The sequence below is a fragment of the Acromyrmex echinatior genome, chromosome 6, assembly GCF_024713525.1.
Source record: "Acromyrmex echinatior isolate Ae372 chromosome 6, ASM2471352v2, whole genome shotgun sequence".
NCBI lineage: Eukaryota > Metazoa > Arthropoda > Insecta > Hymenoptera > Formicidae > Acromyrmex > Acromyrmex echinatior.
The window spans coordinates 2,397,498-2,422,172 of record NC_141857.1 but is presented as its reverse complement, the minus strand read 5'-3'; the positions used below and the strand labels follow the sequence as shown (position 1 = coordinate 2,422,172).

Genomic DNA, 24,675 nt, shown 5'->3' with positions numbered 1-24,675 from the left:
TTAACAGATTACACGAAATTTAAAGATAGCTATATGAAAAGAACGCTTTTTGCCGATAGTATCTAAAGATTTAATTAGATACAAATCTAAAAATAATTTTGTTTGGACCATCAAAATAATTATATACTCTGTGAAAGTGTATTATTACCGTGTATTATTATTGATTTTAATGCTACACTTATAACTGATGTAATCATTCGCGAATGTTTACTATTTTTCAATAATAATACACTGATTTACTTTTAGAGGGTAAGTGGATGCTAAAATATTAAAATTTTTTGCAGCGTTGTCATAAACGTTTAAGCATTCTATATAATTATTTTAGTGATTTAATAAATATTTTCAGATATATATTTAGCTAAATTTTTACTTCAGCTCAAAATCGTTCTTTTCGTGTACAGTCAATAGTTATCAATATATCAATATATCAATCTATGTCAATAGATAGTTATCAATATATGTCTTTTAGCATTTATTTCTTCGTGATTCCTATGATTAATTCGCGAATCTCATGCGGACGCAGTGCTGTTATAAAATGAACATGGCATTTAATGCACATGTAAGAATCATTAAGAGACATTAATAATCCTTACTCAAGTTTTGCGGTCTTCATTCGGTAGTTAAACACGACACGCAATACATCACGACGTTGGCGTTTCTCATTCGAGAGGATCGCGTGATTGGACTGGGATTGGACGATCGCGCAGAATTCGAAAAGAACGACTTCGTATCACTGATATAGAAGATAAGGAACAGCTTTTGTCTCTGATCGTTGTCGTGGTAATCCACGTGTCCCTTCCCACGTAGCCTACGATCGAGAATAATTGTCGATTTAACTATCGCTGCGCACTCGGCTGTGTACACACATTTCCGACGTCGGAATATCTTTTCACGTTCGTACGTCGTGCGGCACGTATGCAATTAGAAATTTCCCTTCACCGACTCGTTGACACTAATCACGCGAGCATCTCTGTCTCTCTCTCCGTATTCTTTTGTCCCTCTCTCTTTCTTTCTCTTTCTGTCTCGCTGTTGCACCCGCGCCTTGATAGTTATAACCACGGTTGTACATTGTAGTACATATATGTAGTAGAAATTGCCTTAATGATTGCTGCTAAGTTCCAATTATGCAACGTTCAATTATATTTCTCTGTCGTACGCAGTGCGCAATTTGTTGACGAATTTTTATGCGGTTGGACGTAATTAATTGGCGGATGCAGTAATTTATATAGCTGTCGTTAATTCTTTACAAAAGATTGCTTAGCATTGATTTTGTCTATTTTTTACACTGACATAAAAGTGTATTAAATTTTAATAAATAATTGTTTCAGTAATACTGATATAACATTTATTTACGGAAAATAAATAAACGTTTACTGAATAAAAAATATAATAATTAAATAAAATTAATGGTTCTTGTAATAAATAAATTTATGTTTATAAATATTTAACTGACACTATTCAAATGAATTTTTATTAAAATTTAGTATATTTTTCTCTCAGCGTGGTGACAAATATTTGCGTGGTTCTATAAAAAATTTAGAGAAAATGCGTAAAAAATTAGATATCTGAAAGGCAACTATATAAAAAAAAAATAATATCATTGGTTTGTTACGTTATGTATATCCATGAAGTAATTCTACTATTACCGGAAATGAAAAGTTTCAGATAGTGTAATTTCGCAAAACCTTCATGTTTTTGTTCATTTCTTTTGTTAGCCCTATATTATAAAGAATTCAGAGAGAAAATTACTTTTAATGACAGCCTGAAGTATGTATTTGCGAAAACTTGTTTTTCTTGATAGAGAGTAAAATTTATGCAAGTCAAATTTATTCTTAGATATTAAATAGATCAGAAAATAATATATTAAATATATATCACGGCTTACAAAGGCGATTTATTTTACTCATCTAAAATATTATTATTTTTAATATGCAGATTTTAATATTTCGAAAATACAATATTATATTGCTAGCGGAAGAGAGACTTTTTTTTACATTTTACATTATATTACAACTTATATAAAGATAGCAATATCATAAAATGACGAACATGGATTTGTATATATATTACTAGCACATAATTATACACCAGAAATTAAACGCAAACTTTATAAAGAAGGAAAAAATATAAAACGATTTTCCACGCAACCCATAATTTGTGTGCAACTACACGAACATAATTACATATTTCTTTCATCAAACGACAGCGATCTTACAAATCATTCGCAGTTATCGGTCACGAGTTCTTTCTCGTTTACTTACCGAGAATAAATCCAGTGGCACCACTTTCGCGAATACCGTTAAGCGGTCGTTTCCACCGCCACCATTGCCGAAGTCCAGCAGTAGCTCCGTGTTATTAGAAATTCGAAAAGAATTGCCTTGCGTCTAATGACTCCTCCGGGAGAATAATTTCTGGAAGGGAACAAACGCTCGCCCGCTCGCTCTCTCGCCGCAATCCGAAAACGCAACGCAACGCAACGCGTCGAGCCGAACCGAGCCGATTCTCACGGATCGCTCGAGAATGACTCCTCTCTTTCGGTGGCCTCCCGCTACCTATATAATAGACATTCGAATCCGTGGGTCCCCGTTTATCCTGTATCCCGTTTTCGCCACGACGAAACAAACGAAACGGACGAAACAAATATGGATAAAGAAAGAGACTATGGCGACTATGGCGTGGCACGCTCTAATCTCAGGGCCTAGGACCTAATCGCGTGGGCCTGCGGGCACGCAATAGCGAACGGAGAAAGGATGGAAGGGTCGGGGCACAAGCGGCTGAAGGGTTGCTGTTGCATCGGCAGCAACAGGTATCGGCCCGCGCAACGACTGTGGTCGTATCGATGTCTCGAATAGGAGATACCACGGTCGGCGGACGAAAACGGCATAGACGTATATTTTGACGACTGAAAATCGCTGGCTATCGGTACGGATGCCTCCGGGTACCCCGATGGGCCATCAAAGCTCTTCGCGCTCTTCTAGCCATTTTTCGGCCTGCCGCGATGTGCCCCGACGTGGTCGAAACCGTTTAAATATCGAGATTAACGGCACTCCGCCGAGTAGCTCTCTATTATTTCCTTAAGAGATCGAGAAGTATAACTGCACGTTCGACGCGATGGACTCGCTTTCGGTTTCGTTTCCGTTGCTTGCAGGTGCATTAAAAAAACGCGGAGTTTCGCTCGATTTCGGCCGGCGTATATATGAGATATATGCGCGTCGGATTGAAATTATAATACACACCGGGGCGGAACCGCGAATTTTCTGTCGATTCGCCAGATGGTAATGAGACGGAATTAACGAACCATTGTACGTCTCGAGCCGAAGCGAGCGGCATTTTTCGCTGGTTCCCTTTCAGGAATTCCATGTCACTACCCCTCCCTTCATCCCTCTATACGCGTTCTATCTGCTTTCTATTCGTATACTAATTTTACGGGCGTGACTATTAAGCACGATCTGCAGCACGCATATCTAACGACCCACACACACGGTATGCTCGTTCTTTCTTGTCTGGGATATCGCGCGGTGCACAGTAATAACACAAATGGCAGGTTCCTCGTTTCAAATGGCGAGGTCTCGACGTTAAAGTCAGGATGCACGAACGGCCACATTCCAGATGGAAATCGTCGTTCCGGTGTTTCTCGTTTGTCATGCTTCCTGTCTCGGTACGGCGCGGGTGCGTTAAGTGCGCGATAGAACTCGGCGGTTCTTCCCCCTGTTATGGGAATTGCTACGAATTATGGGCAATTTGAGAAATATTAAATTTCTTCTTCCGTCACGATATAATAGACATAATTGTACAAATCATTTCCTCACTTCCCTAAATCTCGTAAATCTAATTGTACCGAGAACCTCGTCGGCGAACGTATGATTATTTATGAAACTGTAATTTTCGTCCGTGACACAACTACGCGACATTTCGTTCCAATTAAAATAATTTACGAAAGTACTTTCTAGTGTCATATAAATTTAACAAGCAATACATAAGTAACTTGGGGCTTCAGCGTTTCAGGTTCCCAGCGTTTCTCATTAAACATGAGTTCCGAGCGCGCCGTTATAACTTATTATAGTTACTCTATCTGCAGCTATGCTGTTCTTCTCTGAGATAAAGTTGCGATTAAAGAATGACATTTTTAAGACAAGAATGATAACCTTCGCGTTACGATCTTTCTCATTCGATAATTATTTCGTGTACTTCTATTTCGTGTATGATTCTCCAGCGGCGTCGATCGGCAGATAAATTTAATTTGATGCTAGATCTCGCTGTAGTATAAAATTTAACGGTATATCCTGTGCGAACGGAAAGCGACGGACAAAATGTATGAGGAGAGTGAGAGTTCGCTATGACGATGAAAGTACGGTTTGCATTCATGTTGAAGACAGAAATCGATTTGCGGCGATCCGCATCAACGGATACTCGCAGAAAAATATAAGAATTTGCGCTACTTTCTTTCCTCATTGCAGAGAGCTATGCCATGATTATGTGAATGATCTCGAAATCGATACTCATCACCTTGTTTCTGGATGAACGATTCAGAGAATTTATGGGAAGAGGCAAAAAATTTATCGTTCTTTCTGCCCGATCGCTCGAGAATTAAAGATAAGTGTCGGTTTTTACATGAATGCCACTGTTGTAGTTCTAATCAACTTGAATTGATCTAATTATAAAAAACAATTATCCATCTTTATCGTGCAAAATTAGATAAAAACATACACACGTTCGAGGAAGACGTAATAACATAATAGGCAAAGAAAAAGAAATTATTATTCTCTATCTTTTTTAATTCTATATTTCTATATTTTTTTTCCTTTAATTTTTTTCTAAAATTACCTTTCAATAAGAACAAAAGAGAAAGAGATGTGAAATATGCATATTCATCTCATTCTGATAAGTCCATCATATTCTCGTGATATTAAACGGGAAGATATTACATATCTAACGTTATCCGTTACATTTAGAAAAGGTATCTACGGCTGATAAATGAGAGTTATAAGTATGATCGTATATCAGCATTCGAGGAATACTATATGATATCGCTGACGTCGTGCTTATTTTCATATTATGCTCTTACGAAGGGATTTAGAAACTTAACCCTTCTTTATTTGCGTTCGCAAGCCTATTCAAATTGCTCCAACAAATTTAAATTAAGATTTAGGATGAGATGGATTCATTTCCAATATGATGGTGATTTCTACTTTATGGTTTCAAGAATATTTACAGCAATTTCAAAGAGTCTTCATGAAAAATAAAACGGACACGATTATCTCCTTAAATCGAATCGCATTTACGTTCCCCATGTATATTTCATACACTCGAAATATGGATGCTGGAATACAATCGTGTATCGACGATTGCAACGTGCAACTCCTTTTCTTCGCCCGAAGTTCAATGCTTCGTGGACGTCGGGACTTTCTCTCTCGTGGCGCGTTGGAGGGCCGCCTTCTCTATAGGGATTTATTAGCGAGTTTCGTAGCTTGCGCGATAAATTACGAATTTATTGGGCAAGCGGGCGGATAGCAGACGGCTTCGTGGCACGAAAGAGGGAGAGTCGGCAAAGAGAGAGGCAGAGCACGAGAGAAGGTTCTTTATCACCATCGTCCGCCGTCGTCGGAAGCCCCCATCGACACTGCTACGAACCGATTAGAAATCACAAAATGACAAGTCGAGAATCCTATTGATTTTAATTATCCGCAGCCACTCTGGCGGTGCTCGCTCCACCGACCGATAATAATTTCAGGGTGTCTTTCGCATACACGATATTTCAGATCGATATAATTTGTAGTCGACCGGTACATTTCCGCGGGACGGCACTTTAAACGTAAATCTTCTCGTTAGTCCTGCCACGAAGGAAGGTGTTGCGAATTAGGTGCCAGTACTGTCGCGATAAATTACACGGGTTTTGTCTCTGCTTAGTTTATAGGGCTTAACTGCGTTCGAGCTGGCGGTGCACGTGAAATGAGTATCATTAACGGTATTGTAATATACTCACAGATGATATATTAGCTCTACTATTGCCTGTATGAATGAAGGAGAAATATTTCATTGACAATGGCATTGTAGTGAAAATGACTTCTTTACATCTACGCACACACATATTCGTCGATTTATGAATAAACATGAAGTTGCGTTGTCTAATGATCTGCACTCAAGCGGTTATACCATTAATTCAATTAATGCAAATGTTACCCTGTCAAAATTACGCGAACGTATTTCAAGATTGGAATAATATAATTGTTTCTTTTTCTTAACAGTAGAATGCGTAATAAGGCGATAAATTACACGATAAGCGTGTCAACACTCGGGGTCTGTTAAGAGTTAATATGCGGTGCGACGTGAAATATGTCTACATTATGCCATTCTAAAAACTATCGTTTCGGCGAAGGCGTTTTAATTGCAGGCGAGAAGTTAACGTAGGACCGGTATGGAGCAACTCTCGAATCGGGGTCTCGGCGAAATATTCCATATATTTCATCGAGTCCTGAGTTATTAGGATTAACGGTCGCCAGGTCGATTAGAAATAAAAAAAATGACTGTAATTTAATCGCCCGTTAATTAATTCCAAATATGAATTGATTATCAGCGAAATAGGACACATTCATGATTTCCCAACTAATTTTGTTATGGCCATCGTTGGACCAAACAGTATGACGTTGACTCGAAGAGGAGAGAAATACGGCAGAGAGATGTGGAAGACGAATTTCTTCGATTAGGATTAACCTACTTTTTCGCCGATTTTTTTTCTTCCGTTCCACCATTTATCACGGATAGATACCTACGTATATCATTAGATTCCTCGTTTGAGTCATAATTAAATAAATTGGATTTTCTCTCTTTCTCTCTCTCTCTCTCTCTCTCTCTTAAAAGCGACTTCTATTCACACGTGACGTTTTCATAACAATATTTCATCTTTTTTTTCCGTTATTTCTCCATAAATCAAAATAATTCAGCTTATAAACGGAATAAATTTCATAATTAGATGTAATAAAAGATTGCATTTCTTTCTTCGTTTGAAAGAACATAAATTTTACTTTCCAATTCTAATATTTATTTTTCGTGCGATTGTATCAAAGATATATAAATATTCAATCATTCAAAACATTATTTTTGTGCGTCAATGTTAAAAAGTTATCTCATGTTCTATAGAAGCCATCTTTTTCTCGCGTTCTTTTGTGTATACGTCTTCACAAAATCAAAGATGAAATTCCACAACAGTGGATGCCCTTTCTCACTAATTTTTCGTTGAGTTCCTAGACGGATACCCGTCGAGGTGTTCAGTGGGTGGTGGAAACAGTGAACGAAGCTATGGAGGCAACGGTCACTTAAAGAGGAACGAAAGAGGCTAGAAGCAAAGAGAAGAAGAGAGAGAGAGAGAGTGAGAAAGAAAGAACGAGAATTGCCGGCAGACGGATTCCTTCGATTCAGTTCGGTTCGAGTTAGCTGGATTTGGCGAATACGGCTCGTTTGTAGTCCGCCGAGAACCCCGCGGCTGTTTCCATCTCTCTCTATTTCTCTGTCTTACTCCTTTCTCTTTCTCAAGCGATTCGAAGCAGGGAACCGAGCAGAACGGAACGAACGAGCTACCTGCCAGTCCTGCCAGACGGATGCTGCGTCTCCAGCCAAGAGGAGAAACTGAGTGGAAACGAGCAGGAGGAGACGAGGAGGATGAGGAGGACGAGGAGGATGAGGAGATAGAGAGGATGTACAGACGTACGGACCTGTTGTTCGTAACACGTGTTTGCGTGAACTCGTCCTTCGTGTCTCTCCCGTGTCCGCCCGTCTATAAGAGACCAGGCGAAGGCGACGATGTATTACCATCGGTGACAGTCCATCACCTCTCCTCTATCCTCCCCACGCCTCTTGCACCTCTTTCTCTTTTATCTGCTACCGAGGACACTGCCACCGCCGTCGCCACCACCGCTCCAGGGAAATGAGCAAATAAAGGCGGCACCGGCGGGCGCCTCGTCGCGCTTGCTCCAGATTTTGGAATGCGGCCTCGAGCGGCTGAGGAATATGGGAATTTATGTTAGGCAAGAAAATCATAGGCATCGAGAACGAAACTCGAGAAGTAAAAAAACGAGGTCTTCGTGTGACAGTTGCAGTATTAGCAAGATCAGCAAATCGACTATGTAAGTCCGGAAAAGAATCCACGAAAAATTTTATTTGAGAATGAAGACTTACTAAGGAATGGATGAAAATTACGCGTAACGAAGGGTACAAGAAACATCACATATAATAATAAAAAAAATCATATTTAGTTCTAATTTTATATATATATATATTTGTCTTGATAAAAAAATTTAATAAGAAATAGAAACAAACACAAATTTTTCCATGTTTTTTGACCATCTAAAATAAGAAAAACTTGGAATAAACAAAAAAAAAAATACAGATTATAAATAGAAAATTTAAATATTTAAATAAAAAAATCTTTACGAAAGTAATCTAAGAGATGGAAAGGTGCAAAATTTTTCAATTGCTTACTAGTGCTTAAAATTTTGTTTTGTGCGTATAAAAAGAAAAGAAGGCTTCTCGGAAAAATGAGTGTGGCGTTCATATCAACAATGAATGCGTCAGATGTGAGAGAGAAAAAAATCGAAGAAAAAGGAGAGCCTTAAGGGTGCAAAAAGAAAGGAGCTCTGGGCCAATGAGAGATCGTCGTAACGGCGGCCATTTTAATGATCGGGATAAACAAAGAGAGAAGGGAAAGGGGAACCAAATGACTTCCCAGCCCCTCATTCTCGTGGGGATGCATGTTCCCTGTGAGTACAGTTAACCCCTTCACACCGCGTAATGCATACGCATGTGGGCGTGCAAAGGGTGCCTTCGTCGACCAATCATTGGCCTGCGTCTTCTTAGAAGACTCAAGAGAACGCCATGGTTCCCCCCCCCCACCCCGACATTCTTACCTTCCTCCCTGCAAGTATGCATGAACATGTGCGTATACATATCGCGTGTATGTACTTATATACGAATGCATACAGGGTGTATCATAAAAAGTAGAAATTGTGTGGTAGCAGACCTCTCTAGTAAATTTCGTCGATACTTCGGCAAAAATTTTACAAGTCACCTTTTCTTTCGTTTTAAACAATTAACTCTTGGATAATACTTGATACTTAATTTGTAATCTAGATCTTTTTTGGCACAAGCGAAATTTACTCTCAAATTTCTCTGAAATAAAAAAGGATGAATTAAAGCTTTTAACATTTGAATTAAAAAATTATTTGATAATATAATAGAGATGTTTAAAAGTAATCCTAAATTTGTCCACATTTTTTGACTACCTAAAACAAAGAAACTTGGAACAAACAAAAAAGATCCAGATTGTAAATGGAAAATTACACATTTTAACAAGATATTTTAGAAATATTTGGGATGAAAAAAGTTTATTTTAAATTATTATTAGAAAATGTCATACAAATACCTTTATCGTCTATTTATATTAAAATGTAATTTACAATGTGTTTATTTGATAAATAAATGTTCGCCTGACTTTGCATTTTTATATTGTATTTTAGTTTTATATATTCAGTAACATCTTTTATATTTACATGGCAAAAATACATCTCGAGAATATGCAAAAACATAAAAAAAAAACATTTTTATTCAACGAGATCGATTTGCATATAACGTTCAAAATTATGGATGATACTGATATTTCCAGATCTTATGATACACCATGTATATTCGCGTACGTATGTACACGCATCGTCATCGTCACCCTTACGTTCTCGTCGGCTCGTTATACACTTTAGAAGCACGTAGAAGGGATGATGAAATGAAAAGTTGTATCGCGCGACAGACCACGATTTGCTGATGACATTGTGAACGAACAAGGAAGAAGCGAGCGGATTAAAAAAGCGCGAGATGGGACGGGCGCGGGGAGGGGGAGGGGAGAGGCAAGGGTTTGTTCCCGATTAATTAATGCACGCGTGTCGCTAACAAGTGCGGGATAAAAATCATCGGCGGCTTGTCTCCCGATGAAAAGTTCTCGGTACATCGGCGGAGAGTCGATGCGTGAAAACAATTTCTTGTTCGCCGGGTACACATTGTTCCTCCTTCTGCTGAGTAATGACTTGCCTGCCGTGCCGTGGCGAGAAAAAGAGAAGAGACCCGCGTGTGTGAATCTCCTAGAGCGGTTTCTTGCGATTTCCGAGAGTCGTATTCTTACGACTCGTCGCTGCGCCGGGAAGTAAACGTTTACACATCCATGCGGGCGCTTTCCGCGCCGGCTGCTGAATATGATTATAAGTATGGATCACCGATGCAAAACGATGCATTCTACCGGTTGAAAAACGCCAGCTGTCAATAGCTTCCTTGTTTATTCAATAGTCATCGAACTATTCATGCCTGCTCTCAAACAGAGTCATTTTACATCGCACGCAATAATTTTTACTCTCTCATCAACAAGTTTTCTCATAAAAATATTACCGTTTTACCATCCGTTTTATCAATATAAAAACCGATAAAATGTTTAGCAACGCAAGTGGCCCATTGAATATATTTACTCTTCTGCATATGGCCATAAAAAGCTATATATTTGCTCTAATTATTCTCACTCGGATATTATCTCATTCACACAGTATTTTAAATTTCACGTCATATTTAACACAAAATATGACGCATCGTTTACACTTTTTTTTATCTCGAACTTTATTCCTCGGAATAATATTAAACAAAATATTCTTTTAAGACCGTAATATGTTGTTCATTCATCTAATATGATTATCGTATGCAATATTAACACGACAGTTTGACAGATTCATTTAGCATTAAATCTGCGAAGAGAATACGGGTACCACACCTACATAGAAATATACGGCTTCCAATTTCGCATAGTGAGTCTACCCGCAGTTCATTCTGTGCTTCGATGGGTCGAAAGCGCCACCGGCAAGTCGCCTAAGAAACGGGGGACAGGGAACAAAGCGCGATATATTTTACACGCCTACCGGAAGTGCGGCGGTGCGCGTCAGGATGAGAGAGCCTGGGATGAGGGAGAGGAAAAGGCAGGAGAGGCACACATGGAAGGCTTCGAGACAGAATACGCACCTCGTGAGAATAGCTGGTAGTGTAGGAGGAGGTTAAACAGGGTGGTCAAGGAGGGTGCGGAGGATTTTTTCGTCTTCCTGCGATACTCTGCTCTTTCTCCCCTTAGTATACACGTCAACCGGAGTGAGGACGATGTGATTTGACTACATTCGCGCCTTCGTCCTGGCATCAGCTCAATCCTTTGAAGCCCAGGGGACTATGATGTGATGCAGTGCACTGATCGTGCACGCGCGAAAAAAAAAAGAAAAAAGTGATTCACTGCCATGAAACGCGGGAGTGACAGTGCCAGCCAGGATACCGCATTGTGATCACGCACGTATTATAGACGCACTTTCGCTGGCTGTCGCCGATTTCACATCATACCCAGTATCGATATATGGAATTAATTCAGTAGAGAATAAAATGTGAAAAGAATAATTAAAAAAATTTAATTTTCAAGATTATAAAGATCTCCAGACTTACTCATGATGCATTAATCCAATTATTAATGTCGTTCTACTCGATTTAACAATAGATAATATTATTAATATGAAAGATCTAAAAAATAATTTTGAAATGGATTCTAAAAGGAGAAAAAAAATTATTGCATTTTAAATGCGTTCACGAAGAATTTTTACGAAACGACTGACGGCTTCAGCATCAAGTTTGACAATGTTGCTACTTGCGGTGCGAAATTTCAGGAGAAGTTTATGTTGCGGATTACTTTCCTAATCTACGAGAGACGTAAATTAATGAAAAGTTACATGAACCATTTCCTAAGATCTCCGTGGAAACGGTTCCCCTGTAAGGTTTTATTAATCCTATTCACGAAGTAGGGTTCGAGTTACCGGCGCAGAGAAGTACGTCTCGTATAATCCTTAGTAGTCGGTAGTTCGAGTTTCACGGAAACGCGTCTTCATTAAGCCCTTTCGTGTGGTGCGGTTTGTTCCTGGAAAAAAAGATTAAGCCCTGATCCTAACTCCGGAATTTCTCGTACGAATATATAGACGCACCTATTCTAGTAGCGCCGTTGGGAGTCGGAATTTACTGGCGTGTAAGGAAGTAACTGTACTTCTCATATCTACACATTTAGAGATGTATGCATTTAGAGATCATCTTCCTCTACATTACATTATATCCACTTTACCTCTAGCTGACATCTCGACAGCTTTCCGATTTTTTTCATCTAATTATCGTTCCACTAATAATGCACTTTATTCATTCTTATTTATATTGTATTTATATTTCTATGTACTATATAAATTATATTAATATGTATCTATTAATAAACTTATTAAATATGTACTTTTTTCATATTGATTACCGGGTTGATTAACAGATTAAACAGAGAAATTCACATTGTATAACTGTGTCCGTACAGACATAAATACAATCTCGATTGGATCTCTACAAGATATTATTTATAATCATTGATGTAATTGCATTTTTTATCTTTTATCTTATTGTACGATGAGAATGATCCAAGGGTCGAAACATTTCATTTTATAATTTATATTGAAGCAATTCCATCATTGATACGGTATGTCTCCTAATTTAATGTTATTTAACTAATATTAAAATTTAACATTGCTATGTAATTTTATTTTTTATTATTATTAATTATTTTCGTCTTTATTTACTCTACATATTTTTCACTATTTCTAATTTATACTAAAATCACAAAGATATTTGTGAAATTAATATAATCCAAATATTTAAATTTTTTTATCTGCTTTTGTAGAACATATGAAGAATTTTCAAATATAAATCTTTAAGCGTAAAGTTTAACAAAGCTTAAATACAGTGTCATATTATTTGTACGATTTAAGTATCGTTGAATAATTCCGGACATGTCGTCTTAATGGTACCGGATCCGATTTAAGATTGGATCGGGCACGACAAACTAAATAACCAGTACGAAATTCGAGGGATCGTTCAATTCTCCATTCACATGTGCTTAAATGAAATCGTAAAACGCGTTTAATAAGCCCGCTACTCGATCGTGTTAGTTCCCGCCACCGTCGGGTACCATTAAAGCACGTCGCGCAGAGTTATACGGGGTTTTCGGCGTTTCGGCCCGGAACTAATAAACCCGTTTACAATCTCCCGCATCGTAATACCGCCTCGCCGCGAATTACGGTAGGATTACACTTCGCTATTCTTGATTTACGTCTGAAAACCGGTAGTACGGTATGCGTGCACGCGGCCGTCCATTTTATAGCACCGCTATTCTTGGGTTCCGATTGCGAAATCAATCTCGCTCTCGCTCGTAACCCGGCGCCCATACACTCTCCTCGATATCGGCCACGTCTCTCATGGTCCCTATAGTGCTGTATTATAGACGATACTCGCCGCGATATAACTACTGACTTACGTCTCATAATTCATTAAAGCGGTATTCTTGCCGTTTGGACGTCCGGCCGGCTTCTCTGTGCGAAGGGCGGCGTAGGATGAGGCCTCGACATTGCCTCGTGTATTAATTATTGCACTGTAGACGCAGAATGTATAGAGGCGACGTCAATTGATTCTGTAACGGCAGACGCGGTCGTTCCTATATGCTCTTTCATTCTACTCGGACGCTTCTTACTTATATCTCGCTCCTCCGTTCTTGCCGTCTTAAACGTCGCGTTACTACTCGTACAGCTACAAAATGCACTTAGGTATCGACTTATCTTTAACGAGTTTTCAACGGCAGGGGATAAAAACCTTAGCAATACTTTTGCTTGTCCATTAAGAATAGTCTAATATGAGTCTTCTCGATAAAAAAAGATCGGCGTTCTATTATCAATGTAGGTCGTCAATTATACAAGCTGGCGCGGTGGTAATTATATTTTTCAGAAATTCCTGTAGATTTACACTCGTCCATACGATACGTACATCTCACGATATACCGTATCCATATTCGATTACCCATGCAAACGACGTGGAGTTCGTATCGTAAATGAATAGTATTTTCTCTCACGCGAGCAAAACCGAAGAGGCGTCCTTCTTTCGAGGATTGGCCGCGTCGAACTTAAGTGGTATGTGGATGATACGATATAACTACTGTACATCCCATAATTCATTAAAGCGTATTCTTGCCTTTGGACTCTGGCCATCAACGGAGTTGCTGTCTCATCGACTATCCTCCAACTCGCGGACTGAAGAAACCGAGTGCGAGAAAGCATGAGAAACATGAAAGCAAAACAAATGAGAAATGAGAGAGGAAGAGAGAAAGTCGGAGAAGAGAATCCCCTCGTGCGTACGTGTATTAATTATTAGTATCATCGCCTCGACAGCAATGTGCATGCCTCTCATTCCTCTGAATTTCTGGAACCTAGGAAGCTCAAGCGATGTTTGCATAACCCTTCCCAGACGCATATCAATGAGATATCTTTAGCGCTCCGCATTTAGACTGATCTCTCTTGTTTTTGTTTGCAATCAAAATCGCGTATCAACGAAGTCAGCCGTCGCGACTTAAGAGGACTTTCGAGTGTCCATTCCTGTTGCGTAAGTCTGACGCACGTGTCAGTGATAATCCACAAGCGTCTTCATCTTCACGTCAATAAAATGTTTCAGCGTTATCGGTGAATATTAATTTTTAACAGACAGTCACCGTGCAAAGAAGCAGTGTTTTTCGATGGACTGAAGAGGTCCGTCGAGAAGGAAGCACGTGAAGAGCTCCAAAGATGGCTGATGCTTGTAACTAACACCATCCAGAGCGGCCATTTGTGAGACATAAGGTATCCGATACGGGGTTTTGATCTCCATAAGCCCACCCTCTATCGTGTTACCCGTGGACAGCGCTCTCTCACCTTAGCGGTGCAATAAAAATGGCCGGAAGGGAGGGGGGGGGGAGGGAGATTGGTAAGAGGGAGGATCTTCGTGACGTTCGCCTGTCTTGCCAGGCCACGAAGGCGGTTGCGATCTGTCGACGATGCCCCTCCTCGACCTTCTCTTCGGGGTTAATTGTCCACTTTGTCGTTGGAGTGTTCTTCTATCCGTTCGGTATCCGCTTGAGAGTCTCGAGGGTGGGAAACTGTCGCGTTACTCAAGTAAAAAAAGAAGGTTAAAAAGAAAAAAGGAAAAAAAAAGAGTCGAGCTACATTTGGTGCAACATGGACTACTTTGTCTGCCATGCTAACGGCATGCAAAATTAACGCGATAAAGTACCGTTCAGTTGGGCGCCGTCGTAAGTGTGTGTGGTAGTAAAGTCTTAGGATCTCTACCTGGTCACGACGCCGTCTTATAACAAAGAACGTGGCTACCGCTGCATTGTTGCAGATTGAGAAAATTGGTCGTCCTCGGTATTGTGTAAACTCCGGGCAACTATTTTCAAAACTTGCATCAAATTACCCAGACGCATTTAACGAGCCGTTAAATTAAATAACGAGGCGTAAGCGTCGTCTTTAAGCAGACCGCAAAATTTTTCGCCCAAATTCGCACGACTACACATTCTATTTTATTCTAAGCCTGATCATTGCGATTATGTGAAGTCCTAGATGTGAAATCCTAGACAGACGTACTGCAATGTATACTTGAAGAAGAGTAAGAAAGAGTTTTATAGCAACTTTATATAGATATTAAGTAATATTTGATATATGATTACACCGAATACCCATTTCCAGCAATGTAGATTAAATTTAATCTCGATCCAATCTGCTCATCTTTTATAATTCCTAAAAATGATGAAAAGTTAGTTGAACCGAGATTACAGTTAAACTATCATTAGTGGAAACAGACATACGAAGAGTAAATTAATACTATTAATTATTATTTAGATACTAATTAATAATGATGTTAAATATATAGGAGTATAAATATTCGTTTTTTTATTCTGTGAGCTACAGCATGATATTGATTTCTCGTTCGGTGTTACTAAAATATCTACTAATCGGTGGATGACCGGTTTCTACTTGTCCTTATCTTATCTCGTGATCGCGCGTAATCCAGTCGAAAGTTATTACGTTAGTCGCACGCGCCAGCCAGCTTGGTTTGTTTCGTTGCGAGCGAAGCGTGACAAAGGAACGAGCCTATGAAAAGGATTCCGGCTTTAATCTTGCGGTCATCGTTTTCACACGGCGTTCCATTAACGATACGCTCGCAATTTGTCGCGTCGATACGCGGTTGTCGATTTTACGACCGCGTCCTCGGGATCGGAACGACGTTCCCGTTACCGATCTTATTATTCTGCATTAACGAGAGAAAAACAGAGCTGGCTGCTTATTGGTTATCGCATGTACATAGATATACACCCCGGCTACTGTGATTGCAAGCCGGTTTAAGATACGCCAGAAAAATCATGCCGATCCGGTTGATTCTCGCATTGCAATTAATGTAGCTTTACGGTAGAGTTCTCTTGTCTGTCCAAGAGAAGGGAAGGAAGTTATCCCGCTATCTCAAGGTCATCGGCGTCACACGGACACTCTTAAGGGATGAATACGTTAGTTAGCCACGACCGTAGGTTGTTGCGCTAGCTTGTACAAGTGATACGTCGGGGGATATACGGTCCGCCATGTTACCGGACAATTTAATTTCGAGCGTCGCGAGTTTAATGGTACCGCGAGGACACTCCGTTATCGGTTTTGCAATTAATACAGGATAATAGAATTAAAGGCACTCCAGGATCTGATTACGAGCGTCCTATCGGAGGAACTTCCGCCTCGGCGAACCTTGCGGGTGGATCTTCGCTCCGGCTTAATTTCATTAGGATAGAGTTAAGCTCGTTGTATAATTGGTTTTCTTATTCTTGGCTCTAAGAAAAAGAAACACTGACGTAATACAATATATTTCAATTATTTCAAGGCGCCAAGTTACGTAAATTGTTTGATGCATTATCAGAACCGTCCAAAGATATCGTACACTTTGATTTCGTAAAAAGTAATTTAAAATTTTATTTTACACTATTACTATTTAAGTGTGTCTAAACAAAAATCCAAGTTTCTAAAAATTTATGATATAGATTTTCTTAAATTTCCTAGGTTTTCCAAAAGTATAAATAAAAATTTCAATTAAAATAATACAATATCAAATTGTTAATTGTTATTGTATAAAAAGATATTATATGAATATTTCTGTGGCTAAACTAAGCTACATTCATACGATACTGCATCGTAAGACAGCGATTTGTACCTCACGGTTATGCATGCGCGAGCAACTGAAACTCTGTGTGAAAGTTGCTTGTCGCAAACGTCGAAGACTCTGTGTGCCCGATAATACTTCAATTTCAATTAGTCGCGCGTTTTGTCGTGCGATTGCAGATTCATCTTTAATCCGGCTCACTTCGTCTCGCTGCGAACAATGTGCGTAAAGCAAATTGATACATTGGCATTAATATCGTTCTGTCAATCGAGATTTTCGGTCCGATTAGTTTCGGACGTTCGGTCTCAGTACGGCACTCGACGAGCGTATCTCTCTGTGACCGGCTCTTAAGAGCACTATACCCGTTAGGCGTTTCGCGCGCGAAACGAAAAGCCGCCGTGGAAGCGATAAGGCGACCAAGCGGCCTCGCTCTCACGAGAGATCCGCTCGTGCGAGCCTTTTTCACGCTTCGTCGCTCTGGTCGTACAGCATTCGCGTTGAGATTAAGAGTTAAGCTCGGTTTCGTGTACTTTGCACTGTGCGCTCGTCTATTTGCGTGATATCGTTATGTAACGCTGCGTTAATTACCCTTCTCGATGATAAAAGATCAGTAATTATTGAAAATATGACATCGTTTCAATATACCATTTAATTCCTTCACACGAATTAAGTCACTTATCTACATTGTACTTTACAGTAATTTAATACTGGAGAGCAGTAATTAATTATGATTTTGAATTAAGCATTAACCTCAGCTGGCAACATAGGATTTTTAAAGGCATCATTGATATTTTAATTTTTTTTGTAAATTCTTATAGATAAATTTAAATCTACAAAAAATAAATAAAATGTAATTCGACTTCAATAATATAAAAATTCGTTGTTAAAGCTTTGGCAAGTATACCAGAATTTTTTCAAATTTTTATACAATTCAGAAGAATAAAAAAATTTGCTTCGTTTCTGGAAAAAACTTCTATTATTGACAGAAGAGTTAAAACTCTATACTGTTGGCGCAGAGTTAAAAGTACTGTTCAGTGCTTTTAGTACTTAAAATAAGTAATTATTTTTCAATATTAAATTGGATTTCTATAAGGGGCCTAGACGTTAAATCATAAAGAATCTTATAAATGCGAATATTTTTGCACGAGCTTACGAATTAATGATAAGGCAAAACGAAAGTTATTTCTTTGCGTTTGACATTTCTGATTCTTACATCGCGATATCTCAGGCGTAAACGCGCAGACATATGCTATACTTTTGCAGAACACGGTCGCAAAGTCGTTAGTTTTCGCAACGTTAGCCGTTCTAACTCGACGCGATCAAGAAGCAGATATTTATAAACCTCCTCGATATCAGCACGGTGCCACTTCCGCCCTCCTCTCGCGAGTTCTGTCACGTATCATTATAATTATACGATAATATCTGCTTTCCAACATACAATGAGCTCCGTTCTCTCGTTCATACTCGTGTTCTCGCATGCCGCGAACCTCTCTCTCATATCACCAATCGCTATTTCGAGAATTGAGGAAGTCTATCATCTTCTCATCTCGATCGAACATTACATTACTCACTCTACATTAGTTAGAGCATACAAGTAATTTCTTAAAATGAACATTTCACAAATAATAATCTTTACACGAACTTCACTTATCTATCTTTAATTACTTCTTATGTACATTCACAAGAGCAAGGGATGGGAATTTAATCTTTCGAGCTTTAAGATCATCTAAGAGGAAATAATAATAATTAAACAAACGGTACTATACAAATTTTTATGGGAATGACGCGGTTACGCGCCGGTTTCGTTAAATCGAACCAGGGTTTCTCACAAGATTTCATTTCTCTCAGGCTAGAGGATCTAGCGATCGGTAATTCTCTCCGACGAGGCTCGTTCTCGCGTGCCTTCGTTCGACTTTCACGGAAGCCAAGCTCATACCTCCCTCGTTCCACCCTTCACAAGACACACAATTTCCACTCTTCCGTCGGAGATTCGAACGAGCTTGCCGCGGCGGTGTAAAACGCGCGATAAACTAGAAGCTTTACTGGATATTACGAAGGCGCTAAAACCTTATTCGAGCTCCACCGGCGCACCACCGCGGAATTGCACTATAAAACAGCGCGGAATACATTGCACGCGCACCTGACCACATCACATCAGCCGAGGCGTGTTCCCCAGTGCAGTCGATAGTTATCCATTATTTAGTTAGACCCCTCTCGGGATTATCAATCTTTTTTTGCAGCTACCAGTGAAATAGATTGCCCCGAGATCTTGTCAACTGAAGTGATATTTTAATCATAGAGAAAGTTCGGATTAGTTATGCCGGCCGCCTTAGTTTATCAACTCTAGTTAGCAATTCTCAATTCCTCTGTAAATGTCGGTGTTACATAAATTCCATAAATTTAAATCAACATAAATACCAAAAGAGGCTTTAATTATACTTGCACCAGTTATTTTGACGGAATAGTATTTTTATTCAAAATTACTTTTATCAAATTATTATGTAAAATTAGATGTAAATATCACGTGTCTAAGAAATACCGTCATACCGAGGTCTTCATTAAATAAAATAAAGCCTCGGCACTTCGTTCTGGAAATATAAATAGACGCAAAAGCATTAAACGTCCCTTCGCTATAAAGCAGTCGACTCGTTATTACAGTTCGTTGCATTAATCACTCGCGATAGATTTTCGTTCGAAGCATAAGACTCGAAAATCAATTTTCAGCCATTAAAATGTATAGAGCAAAATTAAAAATTGCTTCATGAAGTATAATATTGCTTAAAGTAAACAGATAAAAGAAATTACATGACGAAAGGAAGGGTTAATTCCAATCCAAGACGGAATATCGATGGAGGGTTGGGTGTACCATCTACTATATATATATATATGGGCAAGCACACGTCGGAATGCGCAAAAGGGAGAGGTCATGGGGAGAGAGGTACCGCGGCTAATACATTATTACATCCCGCACAACTAGGTAGGCAGTTAATTTAGCGGTGGCATGCCTCCATCGCTGGCCGATTGCTTCTTGTATTGCCTTCCACTGGTCATATGCATAATGTAATTGACTTCATCCCGTGCTCCCTCGGTTTTCGCCTAGTCGTCGCTGGCCTTTATTCCCGTCCCGTCATCCCCGATTCTCATCATGCCATCGGACTTGTTCTTTCATCCTTTTCGCCACACGTTCGCGGATATAGTCGTCGAAGTAGGTCAAAGAAGAAAGCAAGGAATATTCGTTCAGTTTCCGTTTCGATTTTTTCAGATTTGTAAAAACGAACGAATATAATTTTTACGTGCTTTTCATAGCGGCCGATGTTGAAGTTGAAGGATACTCGATACATATTGGAAATTGTCGAAGATAAAACTATTTTTTTAAATCCTTTAGATATTGTAGGAATGTTTTTTTTTTATCTCTGATAAATCCCTGAATGGCATCGCGCGTGGCAATATTTTTGGAAAATAGCAAGGATTTTTGCTGCAGTGGAATAATATAGTTGCTTTTTTTTTTTTTCAATATTGAAACGGCAATGTAAATGCGATTAGAATGCAGTGAATTTCAGCGCAAGTTAATAATGGTAACGGCAACTAATCTGAAAAATTGTTACATCAAACTCTTCTACAAACGTGCAGAAAAGAACCACATAATTCCACATTTAAGCATTGTAGAAAGAAGCTTTGGATTTATACTTAAGAGGCTCTTAAAGTTTTCGTGCCGCGCGCGCGCAGACGAAGAAAGATGAGAAGAAACGGTTTGTGTTTCGCCTGATCGCGGTTATGCTCATGACGCGTGACGGGGAATTCTGATAGAGCTTGGTCGCGGATCGTTACGGCGTAATTGTCCCGGTGGACCTGATCGACAGATATGTCCGGTTGGCTAGAAAGGTCAATTTCATGTTTCAGCGATCGTTACGTCGGGAGGCATGTCAAAGGTGCCGGGTGTCGCAATCGAATCTCATCAGTGCTTTCAACGTGGCGTTACGAAGGCCCTTTTCAAAGGCTCTTAATCGCACGTGATCTTCCATCGAGATACTTTGAAAAGTAACAATACACACGAAATAATACCTCGCACCTCTGCGATTGAATACCGTGTTATTTGTAAAGCGAAAACGGACGTTCTTCGAATTTAACTCTTTGCCAGCAACTGGGATCTTTAAAGGCGCCATCAATATTTTGATCGTAAATTTTGGTAGACTAAACTGATATCTGTAAAAAATAATTAAAGTACAATCCGATTTCTATGATAGTGAATATTCGTTAAAGCATAAGCTTTCAAATTTTTATATACGAAAAATTTGCTTCTCGAATATTATAACTGACGGAAGAGTTAAAATTCATGTTGCAGACGAAGGGCTACTCTATATACACTCTCCTTGCAGAAATGATGAGACTAATGTGTGGACTGTATCCTCTCGTCGAGATGATAAGAATTTGTAATGCTTCCTCTTCGATACGATAAGGGTTGCGACTGTCGTCCAAGATTGCTTGTATACGCGGACAGATACGTTGTTAATTATACGAGCAGAAACGTCTAAAAGGCGAGATCTCGCGCAGATATTTGGTGACTCTTCCTTTTTCTCTCATCGATGGTCAATTCGCGATAAATGTCTTCATGCAATCCACCGCAAACGTAGTGCGGCCCGTGCCCTCGTATCTTGCCAGCGGCCATTTCTCAAAACGTTCCTGAAGTAAACTGTTGCAAATTAAGGTTGCACAAGGAGCCAGTGGTCATTTCTCAAGCTGTCTTCCCGCATAAATTATTGCAAACGAAACCCCGCGACGAAAGAAACGCATAAAATGCCTCCTCTACCGCTCTCCTTGCTCTCTACCGTCTCCCTTTCTCTTTCTCCACGCTAAACTCTTCCTTTTTCGAACATTCTCCCATTTCTTCGTTTCCCTCTCCCTCGCGCGACCATACCGTCCAGTCCCGATATCGCCGAGGTACGACTAATCCACCAGGTAAAAAATAACCCGTCGTGACCGCGAGACGCCATTTCGACAACGTTCGAAAACTCCCTGATTATCCGGCGGTGCCGAACGTCATAAATTAAGAGAAGTTTTCGATCCTCATTGTTTACCCGGAATTGAGAGTCGGTGGAAATAGGATATTGAGAATTAATGAAGTATTTTAACTTACGATCACGCTGGAGTTATCTATCTTAATATTCTGAAAATTTCCTTACGTACCTGAAACAGAGAAAAAGATTGCGGTCAAAGGCAAGGTGAAAATGAGCGACATAAATAATAAATAAATACAAACTATTTATTCTTAATTTATAATAAACAATGATTTTGTTAAATTCTTACGTTTATATTGTTAAATTTGTAATGTCAAAAAATATACTCAATTTGAGTTATTTTTAATTATTTTTATACGTAGGTAACCGTTGTTTTTCTAATCAATATCATTAATTTAAATAAAACAATAAAATGAAACAATTTCACAAAAATTTTTTGTATTAAATTCGATTCAAATTTAATTTATTGATTACTAAGTACACGTCAGTTATTTACTTCATAACTAATCATATAGAAATAGATCGATTTACATTTTGACATATGAAAGTTAAAAATGTTATTTAACTCAAGGTATTGAGTTACCATTGCTTTTTTGATATCTAATAGTGCGTGTTATATAAAATTATTTTCAGACCTACAATTGTCACACATAGTTAAAGCTGATATCAGTAAGTATCTATTGAACAGGAATGATATTCCGCATCATAAGTTTTACGCTTAAAACTTTCTAGCTTTAGTCAGCAATAACAGAAGAGTTGGAGCGTAAATAATTATAACCCACTTAAAACCCCTCAACTCCTATATTTTGGGGATAAAAGAACGCTTCGCGTTGGGGAAAAGTTCTATGAAAGTTCGCTGGAGGCCGATGGTGTAAATCGATATCGGCTGGTCGAATTACTTCATATTCGTTTGAAAAGGATATCGTTGGAGAATCGTAAAAAGAGGCGTTGATTCAGCAGCTGTCGTATGTTCGAGAAATTCATTTCTGTTATAAATTAGCTTGGTGCGAGTGAGAGCGTAAAAGAAAGGACGATTAATAGTTGAACTATTCGCTGGCGTTGATGAAATATCACGTCATAATCGCATACCAATCTTGGAATAATTAACGAAGCAAAATTGAGTGACGCGAAGAAGCAGGCCAAGAATGAAGTCGTTCATTTAGAATATAGTTCGACAGAGCAAATATTTGATATTTATGCAAATTACGTTTTCCATCTCTAAAGAATATTTTGTAGAAATAATTATCTGTTTAAATATACACGCGTATACGTATTCAAATTCAGACAACACTCCGTTTATTTTTACAAATCATTCGTGAAACGACTATTTGACATGTAAATTAGATTCTTTTTCTCTAAAGAATATTTAGCAAAAATAATAATCTATTTAGATATATATGTACATGTAACTGTATTCAAATGCAGACGACTCTGTTCAATTTTCTATCAGATAAATCGTTCGTGGAACGACCATGCGAAATTCTCCGTTCAATCACGGCACGAATTTCACGTTCTATAAAAAGTGCCCCCGAGAACCTCGGTAAGAATGAATCGAAGGAGACGAGCGTCCGGAAAGGAACCGAAGACTTCTATAACGCAAAGTAATACAGCGCGGTTAATTCGACGAAAATTGCGAGGCAGTCTGCCCTTATCCATCAATTTTAATTCAGCTCGAGGCCCACCCACCGAGGGTGTGCCGCCCCTGGCAACTTCCGTTCGCGGTCCTTCCGTGAAAAGAGGCGCAGGCCTCTCCCTTCGTTTGTCTCTTCAACAGGAAGGGCTACGAAAAATCATTATTAATCGTTGCCGGACCGATGACTCAAAAATACGATCGGTCGTTTAAGGTATCTAAGCTTTAAACGCGGATTCTACTTAAAATTTATCTCTATCATATATTTATCACTATCGTTAAAAGGGTGCCATTAACAGGAAGGTGTAAAGTGAACGAATACGAAATGTGATGCTTGAAGCATTAATCACCAGTAAGAATTTTCCATTTTCATAAAATTTTCTTCTTTTTTTTCTTACCACTTTTAGGCACAATAAATTTTATTACAAATAATAAATAATAATAACACCAAACTAGGTGCTACGCAGTTGAAAACAGTTATTTAAATCTTTATTTGCCCTGTCTTCTTTATCGTTGCTTTTTCGATTTATCTTTTTTTTTAAACTTCTGGATTTTTTGCTTATATTAGAAGAAAAAAAAATTTAACAATTCGCTATTCTTTTTGAATCTCTCTTATGCTTAATAATTCTTCTTTTTATAGTCAAAAAGTACAATATATTGTTCAAAAGGTTCTTTTCAATGCTGTGTCTCCTATTATCGTAACGAAATATGATGGTCCACGTGCCGGTCGTCAAGCGGATTAGCTTTTACAATCTTCGAACTTATATCTATTTACCTGTCGAATTTACACACTCTACCTAGTTTCTTTAAAGATGCTGTTCTTTCAATTCATAGAAAACAATATCTCGTATCGGTTCGATCAGCATAAATTAGAATAGGTAACAATGCTTATCTTCGTATTTAACATAAGTCACAAAATTTAGGTGATAAACGAGATAAGTTCTGACTAAA

General features: G+C 38.8%; 1 long non-coding RNA gene across 1 annotated transcript in view; it reads right to left on the bottom strand.

The window, feature by feature from the left end:
• Positions 1–471: 471 nt before the first annotated feature.
• Positions 472–24,675, bottom strand: part of LOC147909263 (uncharacterized) — a 148,438-nt gene continuing 124,234 nt past the window's right edge. The window contains exon 3 of the long non-coding RNA XR_015545489.1: positions 472–22,263. This is a non-coding gene — a long non-coding RNA (uncharacterized LOC147909263). The remainder of the gene's footprint in view (positions 22,264–24,675) is intronic.